The 16,136-nt window shown below is 38.2% G+C and overlaps 1 long non-coding RNA gene across 2 annotated transcripts in view; it reads left to right on the top strand.

Annotated features, from left to right (window-relative positions):
• LOC134100458 (uncharacterized) overlaps positions 1-16,136 on the top strand; it is a 77,147-nt gene that overhangs the window by 11,828 nt on the left and 49,183 nt on the right. Inside the window, exon 3 of one of the 2 annotated variants that reach the window (XR_009941274.1) lies at positions 14,855-14,982. The exons of the other annotated variant lie outside the window; for it this stretch is intronic. This is a non-coding gene — a long non-coding RNA (uncharacterized LOC134100458). Of the gene's footprint in view, positions 1-14,854; positions 14,983-16,136 lie in introns of those variants that run through there. 2 annotated transcript variants of the gene reach the window in all.

The following is a 16,136-nucleotide window of genomic DNA, read 5'->3' as shown; positions in this document are numbered from 1 at the left end:
AATTGAAACAAATGACAACTTACGTTCAAAGTTAAAAAACAACGCGATCACTCAAGGTGTATATGAAATTATACTGGTAACTAAGAGAGGACACATATGAGTTGTTGATCATATGACAACATTATTTGTATCCCTTTCACCTGTCTTGAAAAAGACGTTAAACTGAAAAGTGTTTCAATTGACCCTGCTCTCCCCTACTTTGTTTACAATATTTTGAGGCTTCAATCAAACAGCTGAATTTAAGAGGTGGAGTTGTAATATGAATAGCAGGCTATAAGCTGCATAAAGTTTGCTGTTATGAATATCAGAAATGTCAGTATACAGAATGTATAAATAATTACACGTGTGTGTGTGTGAGTGTGTGTGTGCGCATGCTTTACATCTTGTTAAAATCATTAAATAAATAAATTCACATTATGTGAAAACCAAGTGATAAAAAGTCAGACATGAGGCGACCACCACACATTGCCTTCTAATCTGTGGGAAACACTGTTATTACTCTTTAGAAAGAGAATCATTGTCTTTTTTTGAATACCTTAACTTAAATGGTTGCAACTAAATCTTATTCTTCAAATGCCTGCCTTCCAATTTCACATATCCTGACAACATGACACCTTATGATTGTAGGTCAATTTGTAACCTGTCAAAGACAAAGATTAGCAGCAAAACTTGATATAAAAAGACATCCTAAATGCTACATGTAGCATATTGTAGTGTGTTGGACTACTATTGCCACCTATTGGCCTTTCTTGGGGTCCAACATCACAAACAAGGCCTGTGTCGTGTGCAAACACTCCAAAAAGTAAACCGGTTTCCAATCGATCGACCAACATAGTGTCGTATAGAGTCGCATGCGCGAGTCTAAAAAAGTTCAGGCTCAGGATTTTTTTTTGCTTTAATCCCTGCACACGTCATATTTATAGCCCAGGGAAACAGAATGTTAATAATTACTAATTAAATGTTCCTACATACTCTGATTGACTTTGTAAACTACTGTAGAAATGACAGAAATACTTAAATTACATTTATTTCCTAGGAATTGTTAGGGGTGCCAATAATTGTGGAACAGGTGATTTTATGAAGAATAATTATTTCTCAGTCAGGGATTTTTTTCCCACCTTAAAATTCTCTTGAGTTGAAGGTTACATTTTTCTACAATTTTCAGTGTGAGAGTATGCTTCTACAATAAAAAATGTATTTATTTTAAGGCTTTTAACGTATCTTAACCAGGGGTGCCAATAATTGTGGAGGGCGCTGTATGTAGTTTGCTTCTATGGCCAAAGGCTTGTCTGTTTTTAATGTTTGTGTGGTTTGTAAATACCAGTTTGCTAAATGTTGTTCCCTTTGATTTACAGGCTCTCTGAAATAAATTGCCTGTAACTAATCTGTCCTTCAGATATTAAAGTGCTACACTCTATTTATGGCCACCACACATTCATGCATATATATGGCATGTGTCACTGGTAGAACTAGTAAATTTTACGGCAGCATTCCAAAAGTGAAGTGCACAGGAGTTTTATGACTGGTGTTCAGTGACAGATTGCTTGTATGTTCTCTGCCTGGACACACCGCATAACCAAAAGTACAACATAGACATCACAGTAAAGAAATTGAAGCTTACAAGGAGCTATAATTTCTTCCTCAACCATGTGACACTATATAGATAGTTGTTAACCCTTTCTAGGCTAACCATGTTGGCCTATTACAGTGTTTTGATAGGTGGCTCTCCAAATATGTGCAACTAGCCTTCAGCTCCATAGTTGAAACACCATGCTGTCACATTTATTATGAGATTATGTACTATGTTCCTTGTAGTTTGAAGCCATCCTGGGTGTCCCTTGGTGCTCCCCACTTACCCTGCCTCTCCCAACTAACCCCCCACCCTACCCCCACCCCAATGCCACTACAATGACTTTTGATCATTTCAGCATGTATATTTTTTTCCATTTATTGTGGTTCAGAAACGTTACGAAAATGTATAAAATTGAGGGGTCATGCCTTTTTCATACAGTATTATTATTAATGCATACCTTATGTTATTTACTTACTTTTCCTTTTTTTTGGCCTTTTCTTATTCTTTTTTGAGAGCTTTTACTTTGAAAGCACTTTTATTTTGAAACCGTTTCAACCACAAGGTTGTAAACAGAACAAACATTAAACATAGGCGTGCTTACTTATGGTCACTTTCAATGCTTTCAGAAGGTCAATGTCAAAGTCCATGTTCCACGTTTTTATATCAGCTTAATTTAACGAGGTGGTGGATCAGTCTGGTTCTGTTTTAAATAAATCATGTCTTTCATATGGCCACGATTTTGAACTTGTGTGCTGTGGGTGTGACAGAAGCGGGAATACGGGAATACACAAATCTGAAAAGTGCGTAACTGAAACATGTAAAAAATGGCTTGCTCCATTGTGCTTCATGGCACTCATCAGTTTCATGGTATGCATACACTAGTGCTTGGTGGTATATATGACAATTGTGTGATCTTGTAGTAATATGAGTGAGTGAGTAATTGATTCAGTGTGTGGGGGTGTTTAGAACACATGCATTTTTACACAAATCATTTATTGTTATTAATGGTGAATGGTAAATAGACTCCAAGCATCCTCCAAGCATTCAAAGCACATGCCACACATTCACCCATTCACACACACACACACACACACACACACACACACACACACACACACACACACACACACACACACACACACACACACACACACCGATGGCGGAGGCTGCCATGCATGGTGCCAACCTACACATTGGTAATGATTCATTGGTCATGATTAAGACATTATGTATCATTTGAGAATTGTGCACTCATTACAATGTACACAATAAAAATGGTTAATCACACTATAATTTTTAATATAATCTTTATGAAGCCAATTTGAAGGTGAACAAACTTGTAATATCTTGCACAGCCATACAGCATAGACATAGCAAGTCGCTAACAAGAGAATCAGCCATGCAACTTAAAAAGCAGTGGTCAAAAGACATATCTCTTTGGAGATATGCGTTTCATTGACTCATAGTTCCATATGATTTTTATATTTTGTTTGCTGTTCAAGCACTTCACACCAGCGAGACTGTGTATGTTTTATTGCATTGTCATTGTTTAACTAAGGCCGGTAAAGAATGCAAGACTATGCTTTGCAAAGAGGAGTAAAGGATGGAACATTGGAAACATATTATGCACTGGTAATACTATTTAGCACTAGCACCACATAGTACTTGTAGTTACAGCTGTTGAGCAGCTCCCCTCAAGACAGTAGTTACCATTAATGACAGTATTCACCATCACTAAGCAGTCACTGCAAGTTTCATGTCTGCTAATTTCAGCAAGCCCTAGAGGTCAGAGGTAACCAGATTTCAGTGTCCTCCTAGTGGGGTCATAAGTTCATGTTTCAAGTGTGGTTATGATGCATGAAAGGATTGCTGAGATATGAGCTCACTTCCTGTTTGATATGATTTTGACTGGTTGTTATGTTGGAATAGTTTTAGATTTGGCTGCAAAAAAACACAATTTTTGTGAGATTCGTGTAGATTTAGTCATGAGTTTTTGAATCCAATATGGAATCCGGTGATGTCACAAGTTTGCATGTTTCAGACTTAAAATCTCCCACAGTATTAACAGACATCCCTAGTTTTAAATCCAAACAGTTCCAAGCCAGAAGGAATTTTTGCCAATGTTATTGCTAATTTGCTAATAAGAGGTCAAAGGTCAACACATTTCATGAGCATCCTACTTATGGGGTGTAAAGTCCAAATGTTAAGTTTGGGTTTGATACTTGTTTCAAGGATTCCAATGATACCTCATTTTTGTTTGGGTATATGGGTCAAACGTTACATGCGTGAATGCACGTCCAACTTGTTGGCATGTTGGTGGTTGTTTAAACGGTAACTGTTGATTGATTGAAAATACTTATAAGTGGTGAACTATACTATTACCAGGGTTAATATTGACAAAAATCGTGTTTCTCGACAAAAGTAACATTTCGTATGATTTTGTATTGGAGATATTGCTCTCCGCGCCTTCTACAGGTTGAAACATGCCATGGCATGTTGGTCCAAAATACTATTGGAATGCTGACGTTGTCCTGCACTTTTCGTTCAACACTACGTCACCGGGTCGTTACAAATTAGGAGTGAAACGCCCCAACACCTGCTGCCCTGCTTAGCCTACCTGTGATGTCTGTAGCACTCATTCCCAGATTGACACGAAATCACCATGGTTGATTGGCTGCAGCAGGGCTGCACTCCCTTCCAAATTTCAGGACGTCCTGCCCATTTTGAAAGCCTTTTTCAGAAATGTGAAGTGGGTGGAGTTATGGGGTGAAGTGACTCTTTAATTAATTATGGTACTGTCCCCAATCAGTGTGCCAAATTTTACAATGAGCTAAAACAGTGTGCCATATAGAAACACAATGGGTGCCTACAAAGCTTCGCCCCAGTAATATTTAACAATGTTTCATTCAGTTGGCATCTGATTATGACAGAATTGGCCCCTATAAATATCCCTGGATAACAATTTCAATTTCAATTTAATTTTACTTTTTTATAGAGCGCCAAAACATTACACATGTCTCATGGCGCTTTACAGAGTGTTAAACATTCAAAGAGAGCCCATGAGTAACAGGGTCAAGGAAAAACTCCCTAGAATTGGAGATACATATAGGAAGAACCTAGCCTAGAAATCTAGACGCACCCTAGCGGCCAAAAATATTTTTGCCTGGCGGGATGGTCTAGGGTCGCACCGTTGAGGACAAACCTGCGCCAGGATCGAGTTCAGCCGAGCCAATCAGAACGCTCTATCTGTGTACGGAGTCCATGAGCCCTCACCTTCGGCTTCCGATAAGACGCCAGGGGGCTGGACCATGCGTCCTCGTTCGACGAGTTGGGTTTGAGACCGTATCGCACAACCAGGGCTGCCAAGTCATTTCTCACGCAAAATATTTCCCCATTCAGTGCACTATATATTTTTTTTCATGATGATAAACTTTGGTCATTGCCTTGCCGTAGTTCGAGCTCTGATTGACTGACAGCAATAACGAATCCATCAGTCCTTTGTGCCTAAATCTCACCAACCATAGAAGGCATCACGCAATATAAACAAATCAGACGCAACGTAAGGCGGGTCTTGGCGGCTCTAACTTGTCTTTCAAACACAACAGCGCTGACTCCGACAATTAGATTTTAAACGTTCTACCTGCTAGTTTTTGTTCACTGTTGATTTGCTGTTTCTCCTTGATTTTCCAAGTTAACGTTAAAGGAGTCATAGAACGCATTTTTTGACCATTACAAATTGATCTTTGAGCCTAAATAATGTCATATGTAAATTTGTGGGGCTGAAAACGCCCCAGGAGCACTGCTAGATCGCCTAATACAAGGTCATAAATAAGCCTTGCAATGAAACAGTTTGTTTTTCCCGCCCACTCAGCAAGTTCATGAATATTCAAATGAGATGCGCGCTGATTGGTCTGTTGGCCGATATGTCCTGAAAGTTGATTGGCTCAATCCACCGGTCTGAAGCTAGAGCAAAGTGAAACTACGTTTACTGCTGGTAAATAAATAAGTATGTTGTGCTTCTGTGCTAAATAAACGTGTTTTTTAAAAAAAAATAAAATAATAAGAAGCATGTTATGATGCTGTTGTTTAAACAAACATGTTATGTTGTTGTTTAAAGAAACCTGTGATGTCATTGTTCAAAGAAACCTGTGATGTTATCGTTGTTAAAACTAACTATATATATATATGTACTATATATAATTAACTGAGTGACTTATTTGATTGCTATTCTCATTTCATTGTTTTATTTCTCATTAGGTTAGTGCTTAAATGATTGTTTTTATTGATAATGTTGCTAGTCTCCCTATTTTATAATTGTTCATTGTTAATTTAATTTGTATTGTTATTTATCTGTATGTCGCTTTGGACAAAGGCGTCTGCTAAATAACCATAACCATAACCATAACCATAACCATAAATAAAGCCAAAGTCTTTGATAAAGCTATCAACAATGGATTTAAATAAGGAATACAGCCGTACATGTATAAACCGAGTCAGAAGAAGGTTCTGACGAAGATGAAGTGCAGCAGATTCCCCAACAGAATGAATGTGTTAGATTGGTAAGTTTTATCAGTACATTTCTTAGTATAGTAACTCTCCAAAGTTAGCTGTAATAACGCTAGCATTACAACGTCTCTGCCATAGACCACATATCTAGATACTAGCATCGTAAGAGCAGTTTAACAAGAATTATTAATCGAAGGTATGCAAATGAGAGGGGGTGTATCTAAAGGGGGATGGGCGCCTATTACGTGTTATCTGAGCTCTGTTCAGATTGGAGCATTTCAACACGGCTGTTTCTATTTCCCAATTTGCATACGAAAGCAGGCGGGGGACGCGGTAAAGTCTTTGGTGTTGTCCTTTGGACACTGCTCGCAGCCTAAATTCAACAGAAACAGGGTGAATGTGGTTTTGAATTCTAGGACTCCTTTAAGGCTGCTAAGTCTATCATTGTCCTATACCTGTTGCAGAGCTGTGTAACATTTATTTGCCTCTTTCTTGATAAGTTCACACTTTGAGTGTGACAGTCAAAATAAATGTCGCCAAAAACAAAAGATGGATGAGGCTAACGAAGCGCGCTCGTTTGAATCGGCTTTGGAAGAGTTAGACTTGGGCTTTTCTCTGAAGTTTAAGCAGAAAGAAGCACTCAAGTCATTCGTTTTAAAGAAGGATGTTTTTGCCGTTTTGCCGACCGGCTACGATTGGTCACAAATGCTGGCCTATTACGTGCAGAGGCAGTTTGAAAGACAACTGTTCATCCCACCCACAGGCTTCAACTCTGTGAATGGTCAACCCCAGACTATACATTTCTGTGTAGTTTGGCTTGCCAGGCTAGGAAGAACCCTCAGACAGATCCACAACTCAAGGGCCCAACCCTTCTGCCTAGGGTCAGTTACAGTAGAGTATAGTCATTTGTAGTATCAGAAGGTTCAAACAGTCCAGTATAGGGAATAAACAATGTATGTATGGTAAGTATGGTGAAACCCTGGTTATATAACACATTTTCTTTTCTGAGCAACTGTGTGTAAGAGCTAATGACTTAAGACCACAATTAAGTCTGTGATGTGGTGAGGTATTCCCAGTGCTGTGAGCCTAACAGCTTCTCTCCTTGTCATGTTGTCAGCAGTTCATAAATTATTGATTGACAGTGTTACAGCCAGCTTTCAATCCTCAATCCTAACTCATACTGTAAGCATTTGCTACTGACAGTATCCTATTCCCACTTAAATCATTATAAATAGATCCTGCTATTTTAGAATAATGTTCCCCTTAGATTCGCATTGAATGCTTCACATAATTGAGCTGTCTTTTTGTAATTTTCCTGTTTCCGATGTGCGCCTGACCAAACCAAGCCATTGTTCACTCTTGCTGGGGTATGTTTTATGGCCCAAAGAACAACACAAATGTACAAAGCAGCATCTTAATGGTGGCCTAAAAATAAAAGAAACAGTATGTTGTTAAAATAAAGAATGGACATTTAGCGACCAAGATTGCCAAGTTTGAAAGTTAACAATTTAAACAAGACTTTATCATATCATCCCATATTAAGACTATAAGATCATTACTGGGTTAGATAGTTCAATACATTTTTAACTTGATCTTTAGCCTATCTTAAGTACCTATCAAACTATCCCATCTACTACTTACTTTTCACTTGTGTGCATGCAAGTGTATAATAATTAGAGACATTTCAAAATACATTTCATTTACTCACCCCTTCGATGATAAAGCTGTCTCCTTTGCACATGTTAAGGTGGCTGGCAGCAGAGCTGTTTGCCAAATTGTAACTATATCACTAAGACCCTTCCCCATATAAGGTCATTTCAAAAGTCGCAGGAGGATATCTGTTATTAAGTATCAGCGCACAGATTTCCTGGCTGTCCTGGCTGACAGTGTGCATACATGCACCGCATGGCTAATTCTAGAACCTTTATACTTAGATTTATTCATTTAGCAAACACTTTTATCCAGGGCTGTACGCTTAGCTTTTTCACTAGGAGCACAGAAAAAAATTTAGGAGCACTATGACATTTCCTTGAAAACCTTATTGCCTTAAGCAGGATATGATCATTCACAGCAATGGCAATCCTAGTCTCTGCTCAAACCCTCCACACACACAGAAAATGGCTTGTCTTGTTTCTATTTCATATTTTGAATTCAGAATGTGTATACATTTTGTTAAAGAGGAACTATGCAGGATTGGCGATTTCATATCTGGTTTCGTTTTCGTTTTCGTTCTCGTTCGTTTTATGCTTGCATATTTCTCTGCAGAGCTTCCCCGATAGCTTTAGCGTGTATACATATATAGGCTATATATAAATATATAAATTGCAAGCGTGATTCTTCTTGTTCCTTACGCGTCTCAGACTTCCAGATGTAAACAAGGAGCGATCGTCTCCTGTAGAAACTGCAAGGTTGCAAAAGCGGATAGGGACACTGGGGGCGTTAGGAAATATTACTGTTTTCGATGAAACTGGTCAGTCAAGCAAAACAACGATTTCTGAGCGATTTTATGACTATGAAAAAGTTGCATAGGGTCTCTTTAACAATTTATAGCATTTTAGGATCTGCATAATTACATATAGCTTAAAGGAATAATTCGGTATCTTACACTTTAAGCCTTAAAACTCCCCTAAACGTTTGTTTTAAAAAAATGTGCAGCTCACCGAGTGGTTAGGTCTTCAACGATCTTCTATAGCAAGTTTAGCAGCGAAATATATCTCCTATCATCTTTTATCAGGGATTTGCGAAATCCCGGAAGTACTTTTTCAGATACCTCACAACCCTGTGTGCCTAATATAACACAACAGAATTTGAATGTCACTGCTAAACTTGCCATAGAAGTTGAAGTTGAATCGTTGAAGACCAGTAACCACTCCGTGAGCTGCACACTTTTAAAACGAACATTTGGGGGTGTTTTAAGGACAGAATAGACCATGCACAAAGCGAGCAATGTTAAGCCATACAGAGCTCCATTCTAAGCTGCCTAATTCCACAAACAGGCTCAATCGTCGAGCTTTCGGTGTCAAACACTCGTTTTCATGCTAGGCAATACAGAAAACGGGCTTAAAGTGTAAAATACCACACTATTCCTTTAAAATATTCAGTAATTTGAATACTTCATATTGATTACACTTGTCTTTAATGATATTACAGGAGTGGTGTGTAGGTCTAATTGAGTGCCTATCACTTTAAGAAGTACCGTACGTAGGCTTCATTCGGTTTTAGAAAAATAGTCACGCATAGTTCAAGGATACATGTTTTCATTAAATAACATGAATGTTAAAAAAACTGACAAAGCTAAAGACAAATATTTCTGGTGTAATAGAAAAGATGAGTGTCCAGCAATGTTAACCTCTATGATTTAGGTAGCCTACCGTGGCATGGCATTGTGAGATACCTGTTCACCTTTTCCTTGGTCATATTTAATTGGCTGGGTGCTTAACTTACTCTGACTTGTCTTGGAGTTTGGTATATCTGTTATATCCAATGAGTGACAACCAGTGCTCAAAATAAAATGTTACGGTATTCTCCTGATAACGTTAGTGGAATGGATCTAATGTGAACGTAGCCTAGGCCCTACATAAAAAGACGCAGAGTGGCTAGGCTACAGTACCCTCCATAATTATTGGCACCCTTGGTAAAAGTTGACTAAAAATAGGTCTAAAAAATTATCTTTAGGTGATTTATTGTACTCCCATAATGAAAACAATGAGGAAAAATACACACCTGCAAGGGAAGCAAATTTATTCTGAGAAAAAGGAAAATCTCATAAAGAAATAAATGTTTTTAATAAAAACACGTCACTCACAATTATTGGCACCCCTACTTGTAATACCTTCTTAAACCTCCCTTTGTCAATAAAACAGCATGTAATATTCTTCTCTGACACCCCATAAAGATTGAGAATACAAAGTAAGGGATTTAAGACCATTCATCTTTACAAAACCTCCCCAGATCGTCCAGATTGCTAGGTCCACAATTGTGCATTCTTCTCGTTGACTCATCCCACTGTTTTTCTATGGAGTTTAGATCAGGGGACTGCTATGGCAATGTCTGAAGCTTGATTTTGTGTTCAGTAAACCATATTTGTTTTGATCTGTGCATTTGTTTTGGTTCATTGACCTGATGAATGATCCAATCATGACCAACTTTTAGGGCCTTGGCAGAGATTGTTTGATTTCCTTTGAAAATGTTCAGGTTTTTCTTGGTGTTCATGATGCCATGCACCTTAATTAGGTTCCCAAGGCCTTTGGGAATTAAAACAGCCCCACAATAGCACAGCCCCTCCACCATAATTCTGATTAGGCATGGGGTTCTTTTTAGTATAGTCATTCTTCTATGTACGCCAAAGACACCTTAAGTGTTTTTAGCAAAAGAGCATCATTTTATTTTCATCTGACAATAGACCACACTCCCAGACATGTCATGGTACCATTCAGTAACTCCTGCCATTTACATTGTTCATTAAATGACTTTACTGGCTTTAACCTGACATGCTGTCTAAATAATCTATTAGCAGTGAGGTCACTTTTGAAGATTTTTGGGGGGGACTTGGTGACCCCAAGATGATAGCTTTGTCTGTAACTCTCAACAGTGGTTCTTATGGATTTTTTTGCCTATCATACCATCCTCCATACTGTGCGTGGGAGCAAAATAGCCATGGGTCTTTGTCCAAGCATGTTTGCCACATTTCCAGATGATTAGAACCTTTTAGTCATCATTTTAACTGGAAATATAGGCATTTTCAACAAAATACCTAGTTTCCATAGACATTCTCTTACTTACAAATGTCAACACAATTTCTTTTTATTTCAATTTAGTGTATTCTCTTGTCTCTCCAATGTTGAAAAATGACTAGAGGATTTAGCCTCTGAGTGACTTCATTTTCATACCATAGTGAAAAAGAACGTCACAAACTACTTCTGAAAGTTCACAGACACTCTGATTTACTTTAAAACGTTGCATTTACGTACATAGGAAAATGCTCCTGTTAAATGTTGTACATAATATGTTTCAGGGGTGCCAATAATTGTGAGCAAGCTGTTTTTGTTAAAAATATTTATTTCTTTATGAGATTTTCCTTTTTCTCAGAATAAATTTGCTTGCCTTGCAGGGTATATTTTTCCTCATTGTTTTCATTGTGGGAGTACAATAAATCACCTAAAGATTATTTTTTATACCTATTTTTAGTCAACTTTTACCAAGGGTGCCAATAATTCTGGAGGGTACTGTATATGATACAGCGCACATTTGCGATGAAAATGTTCCGCCTTTTTAAAGCAGGTGTAGCCTACACCGAATCGTGGTTAAATCCATCATTTAGACCAGCGGTTCCCAAACTGTTTTCCCTGCGCACCCCCTCCTACATTCTGACATGACTCGCGCACCCCCATCATCCGACTCATACAAACCGATACAAACGTAACGCATTGTATTGCCACCGCCACCGTTTGTCACGATGCCTTCTTACCCATCCGAAATAACTCCACTAATAAGTCCACCAGGCCTATGTCAAATACAGGCTCGAGTGAAGCTGGGAGAATAACACAGTTTCCACACGTATTTATCAACCGTGATAATAATAATATTTGAAATGAACACGGTAATTGTTATAGTCAACATTATTATTATGGTTTACCATTTCACCGGTAATCGCTACATAGTCACCAACTGATAACAAACAGATTGAAGAAAAAGAAGAATGGATTTGGAGTGACATTTCTTGCCTGTGTGTGAGAGCGCGAGGTTAATGCTGAAAGCGTGAGCGTCAGATTAAGGGTCTGGCCACGAATAATGAAAATGGCCTAACTCGAGGGGCGGCACCAAGCATGCATTTGAAAATCTCACTGCACGCAATTGGATAACACTACGACCAATGTTTACTCTGACTGATTCTGGACTTCAACGCAATTGGATAACACTACGACCAAAAACTAAAGTTTTAGCGCTGTCGTCATCAGTTTAGCTCGCCCACTCCTTTTTTGGTTACCACAGATTCCTGCGGTAAAAGTAACGTGCATCATTGTTCATTGCCAGAGTATCTTACGGACACAACTCAAATTGTGCTTTCGCGAGAACTCTGGATCTCCAGGGTAGATGAATGATCCAATCATGACCAACTTTTAGGGCCTTGACAGAGATGCCATGCACCTTAATTAGGTTCCCAAGGCCTTTGGGAATTAAAACAGACCCACAACCGCACAGATCCTCCACCATAATTCTCATTAGGCTTGGGATTCTTTTCAGTATAGTCATTCTTCTATGTACACCAAACACACCTAAAGTGTTTTTAGCCAAAGAGCGCCATTTTAATTTCATCTGACAATAGACCACATTCCCAGACAATGACATGGTATCATTCAGTAACTCCTGCCATTTTCACTGTTACTTAAAGGGATATTCCGCCATTTTTGGAAATACGCTCATTTTCCACCTCCCCTCGAGCAAAACAATCGATAATTACCTTGTTCCCGTTCATCCAGCCATTCTGTGAGTCTGGCGATACAACTTTTAGCTTCAGCCTAGCATAGATCATTGAATCGGATTAGACCATTAGCTTCTCGCCTGCTAGCTTCATGTTTAAAAGTGACTAAGATTTCTGGTAATTTTTCCATTTAAAACGTGTCTCCTCTCAAGTTAGAAAGTGCAATAAGACCAACTGAAAATGAAACCTGGCGTTTTTCTAGGCTGATTTGACATGGAACTACACTCTCATCTGGCGTAATAATCAAGGCAACTTGCAAACGTACCATAGGCGCAGTGATATCTTACGCAGCATCTGAAAATAGTCCCCATAGACAACAAGCAGTAGTAGTGCCAGTAGCTGCAAGTTGCCTTGATTATTACGCCAGATGAGAGTGTAGTTCCATGTCAAATCAGCCTAGAAAAATGCCAGGTTTCATTTTCAGTTGGTCTTATTGCACTTTCTAACTTGAGAGGAGACACGTTTTAAATGGAAAAATTACCAGAAATCTTAGTCACTTTTAAACATGAAGCTAGCAGGCGAGAAGCTAATGGTCTAATCCGATTCAATGATCTATGCTAGGCTGAAGCTAAAAGTTGTATCGCCAGACTCACAGAATGGCTGGATGAACGGGAACAAGGTAAATATCGATTGTTTTGCTCGAGGGAAGGTGGAAAATGAGCGTATTTCCAAAAATGGCGGAATATCCCTTTAAATGACTGGACTGGTTTTATTAGCAGTGAGGTCACTTTTGAAGATTATTTGGGGGACTTGGTGACCCCAAGATGATAGCTTTGTTTGTAACTCTCCAACAGTGGTTCTTATAGAATGTTCTGCCTATCATACCATCTTCCATACCGTACATGGAGGCAAGATAACCATGGGTTTTTGTCCAAGCATGTTTGTCACATTTCCAGATGATTGGAACCTTTTAAATCATTATTTTAAGTGTAAATACTGTATAGCCATTTTCATCAAAATACCTAGTTTCCATAGACATATAAAATACATGTCAACACACTTTCTTTGTATTTAAATTTAGTGTATTCTCTTGTCTTTCCAATGTTGACCAATGACTAGAGGATTTAGCCTCTGAGTGATTTTATTCCCATGAAAAAAAATGTCATTACTACATATGAAAGTTTACAGACACTCTGATTTACTTAAATAAGTTGCAATTAGATAGGAAAATGCTTCTGTTAGATTTTGTACATTAAGTTTTTCAGGGGTGCCAATAATTGTGAGCTACGGAAGCCCTGAACCGCAAGTGAAGAAGAAAAAAATTGAGATGCTATCTTGTTATTTCGAGATAATATCTCGTTATTTCAAGATAATATCTCATAATTTCGAGTTAATACACATATGTAAAAAAAATAAGATTTTCTTTTTTTTTTTCCTTCAGATATCATCTTGTTATTTCGAGATAATATCTTGTAATTACGAGATACTATCTCGTTATTTCGAGATAACACACTTAGGGAATAAAAAAAAAATATATATATATTTTTTTTTACTTTCAGATATTATCTCGTTATTTCGAGATACTAAGTCGTTATTTCAAGATATTATCTCGTTATTTCAAGATATTATCTCGTTATTTCGAGATAATATCTCGTTATTTCAAGATAAAAGTAACATCTCAAAATAATGAGATAATATCTCGAAATAACAAGATAATATCTCGAAATAACGACTTAGTATCTCGAAATAACGAGATAATATCTGAAGGTCAATTTTTTTTTTTTTTTAACTTAGTGTGTTATCTCGAAATAACAAGATAGTATCTCGTAATTACGAGATATTATCTCGAAATAACGAGATAATATCTGAAGGAAAAAAAAAGAAAATCTTATTTTTTTTTACATATGTGTATTATCTCGAAATTATGAGATAATATCTTGAAATAGCGAGATATGATCTCGAAATAACAAGATAGCATTTCAAAAAAAAAAATTCTTCACTTGCGGTTCAGGGCTTCCATGGTGAGCAATGTCTTTTTGTTTAAAATATTTATTTCTTTATTTTTCCTTTTTCTTAGAATAAAGTTGCTTCCCTTCCAGGATGGATTTTACCTCATGGTTTTCATTTTTGGGAGTGCAATAAATCACCAAAAGATTATTTTTATACCTGTTTTTAGTCAACTTTACCAAGGGTGCCAATAATTCTGGAGGGTACTGTATATAAACTTGACTTGACTTGACTTGTCTTGTTGCAAAGCCTGCAGAGACATTACAGAAAGACTGACCTAAATCATGGGCCCAGCAGGCAATTGTTTTAAGTTTTATTCTGATCTACACATTTATTTGATGCCCTAGGAGCTTTTTTGGGAGGAAGAGAAGGATGTTGAGACCAGTGAGGACAACTGGCTCTGGCTCCAGTCCCAGTCCCAGACCACCTGCCCAGAACCCCAGCCGCCTCCTAAGCTGTTTAGACCAGTTGACCATTGTTCGGGCGATAGCAAACTTGTTTACACAAAGAAACAGCTGCTCGCACTACGAAAACATGCCGGTGATGTTCACGCTAATATCCCTGAGGAATTGTGGTGCTTTCGAGGCTGTAGAGCAAGACTCAAAATAAGGCCGAAGAAGTGGAGATTTAAGCCTGCAGTTCCATCGATGTTGATGGGAACGTGAACTCACTGCCTAACAAAAAGAGGCCAAGGAGGATTACATGAAGAAGGTGGAACAGAAGCTGCAGGAGAAGAATATGAACGAGGTCTGGGATGCAATGAAGACCATCACTGGCCTGAGGAAGAGTAGCAGCTCTGTGGAGAGAGATCTGGAATGGGCAAACCAGTTAAACCACTTCTACAACAGGTTTGACTGCCCTGTTCCAGCTTCAATGGACATGGCCTGTCCCACCACCCCTGGACACTGCTCTTGCTAGCTTAACTGCTCAATTCACACCTCCCCTCTCACTCTCAGTGCAGCACGTCTCCTCCTCCCCTCCCCCCAGGGTGAACAAGACCATGGCATTGGACTTCTCTGCATAGGCACCTTCATCCTCACTTATACACCTGCATGGCATTTCTGTACAATACTGTGTACTGTTGACAATGTTTACTGGCTTTACTGGCTACATTTGTTCATATGCACAACCCCTCCCTTCATCCCCAATGGCTGATACCTTCATCCTATCAAACTTAAACTTATCCTTGCACTGCTGCTACAACTCTTACTCTTATCATATTACTATGTCTCTTATTTTGTCCATATATTTTTAACTTCATACTTGACCAATGGCTGATGCCTTTACCCCTATCTGACTTATCCTTGCACTGCTGCTATTATTCTTGTATGACTACTGTACGTCATTTATTATCTTATTTGTCCATATATTTATACTAGAACTGTTATATTACTACAGTATGCTTACATTTTTGATTGTCCATACTTACATGTACATTTGTACATGTATATTGCTGGTCACTTGACTTTAACCTTGCACTGTTATTTGCACTTGACACACACCTCATACTGGATCACAGTACAAATCCTTAGTACATTCATGCACATCTTTATCTTAGTATGTAGTATTTTACTGTTCTTATTAGTCATGTTGATTTGCTGTTGTTGTTGATCATCCTGTTTACATTGT

This window comes from Sardina pilchardus, chromosome 14 (assembly GCF_963854185.1).
Source record: "Sardina pilchardus chromosome 14, fSarPil1.1, whole genome shotgun sequence".
Classification (NCBI taxonomy): Eukaryota; Metazoa; Chordata; class Actinopteri; order Clupeiformes; family Clupeidae; genus Sardina; species Sardina pilchardus.
Note: the sequence above shows the minus strand (reverse complement) of the source record. Positions and strands in the feature narration are given on the sequence as shown.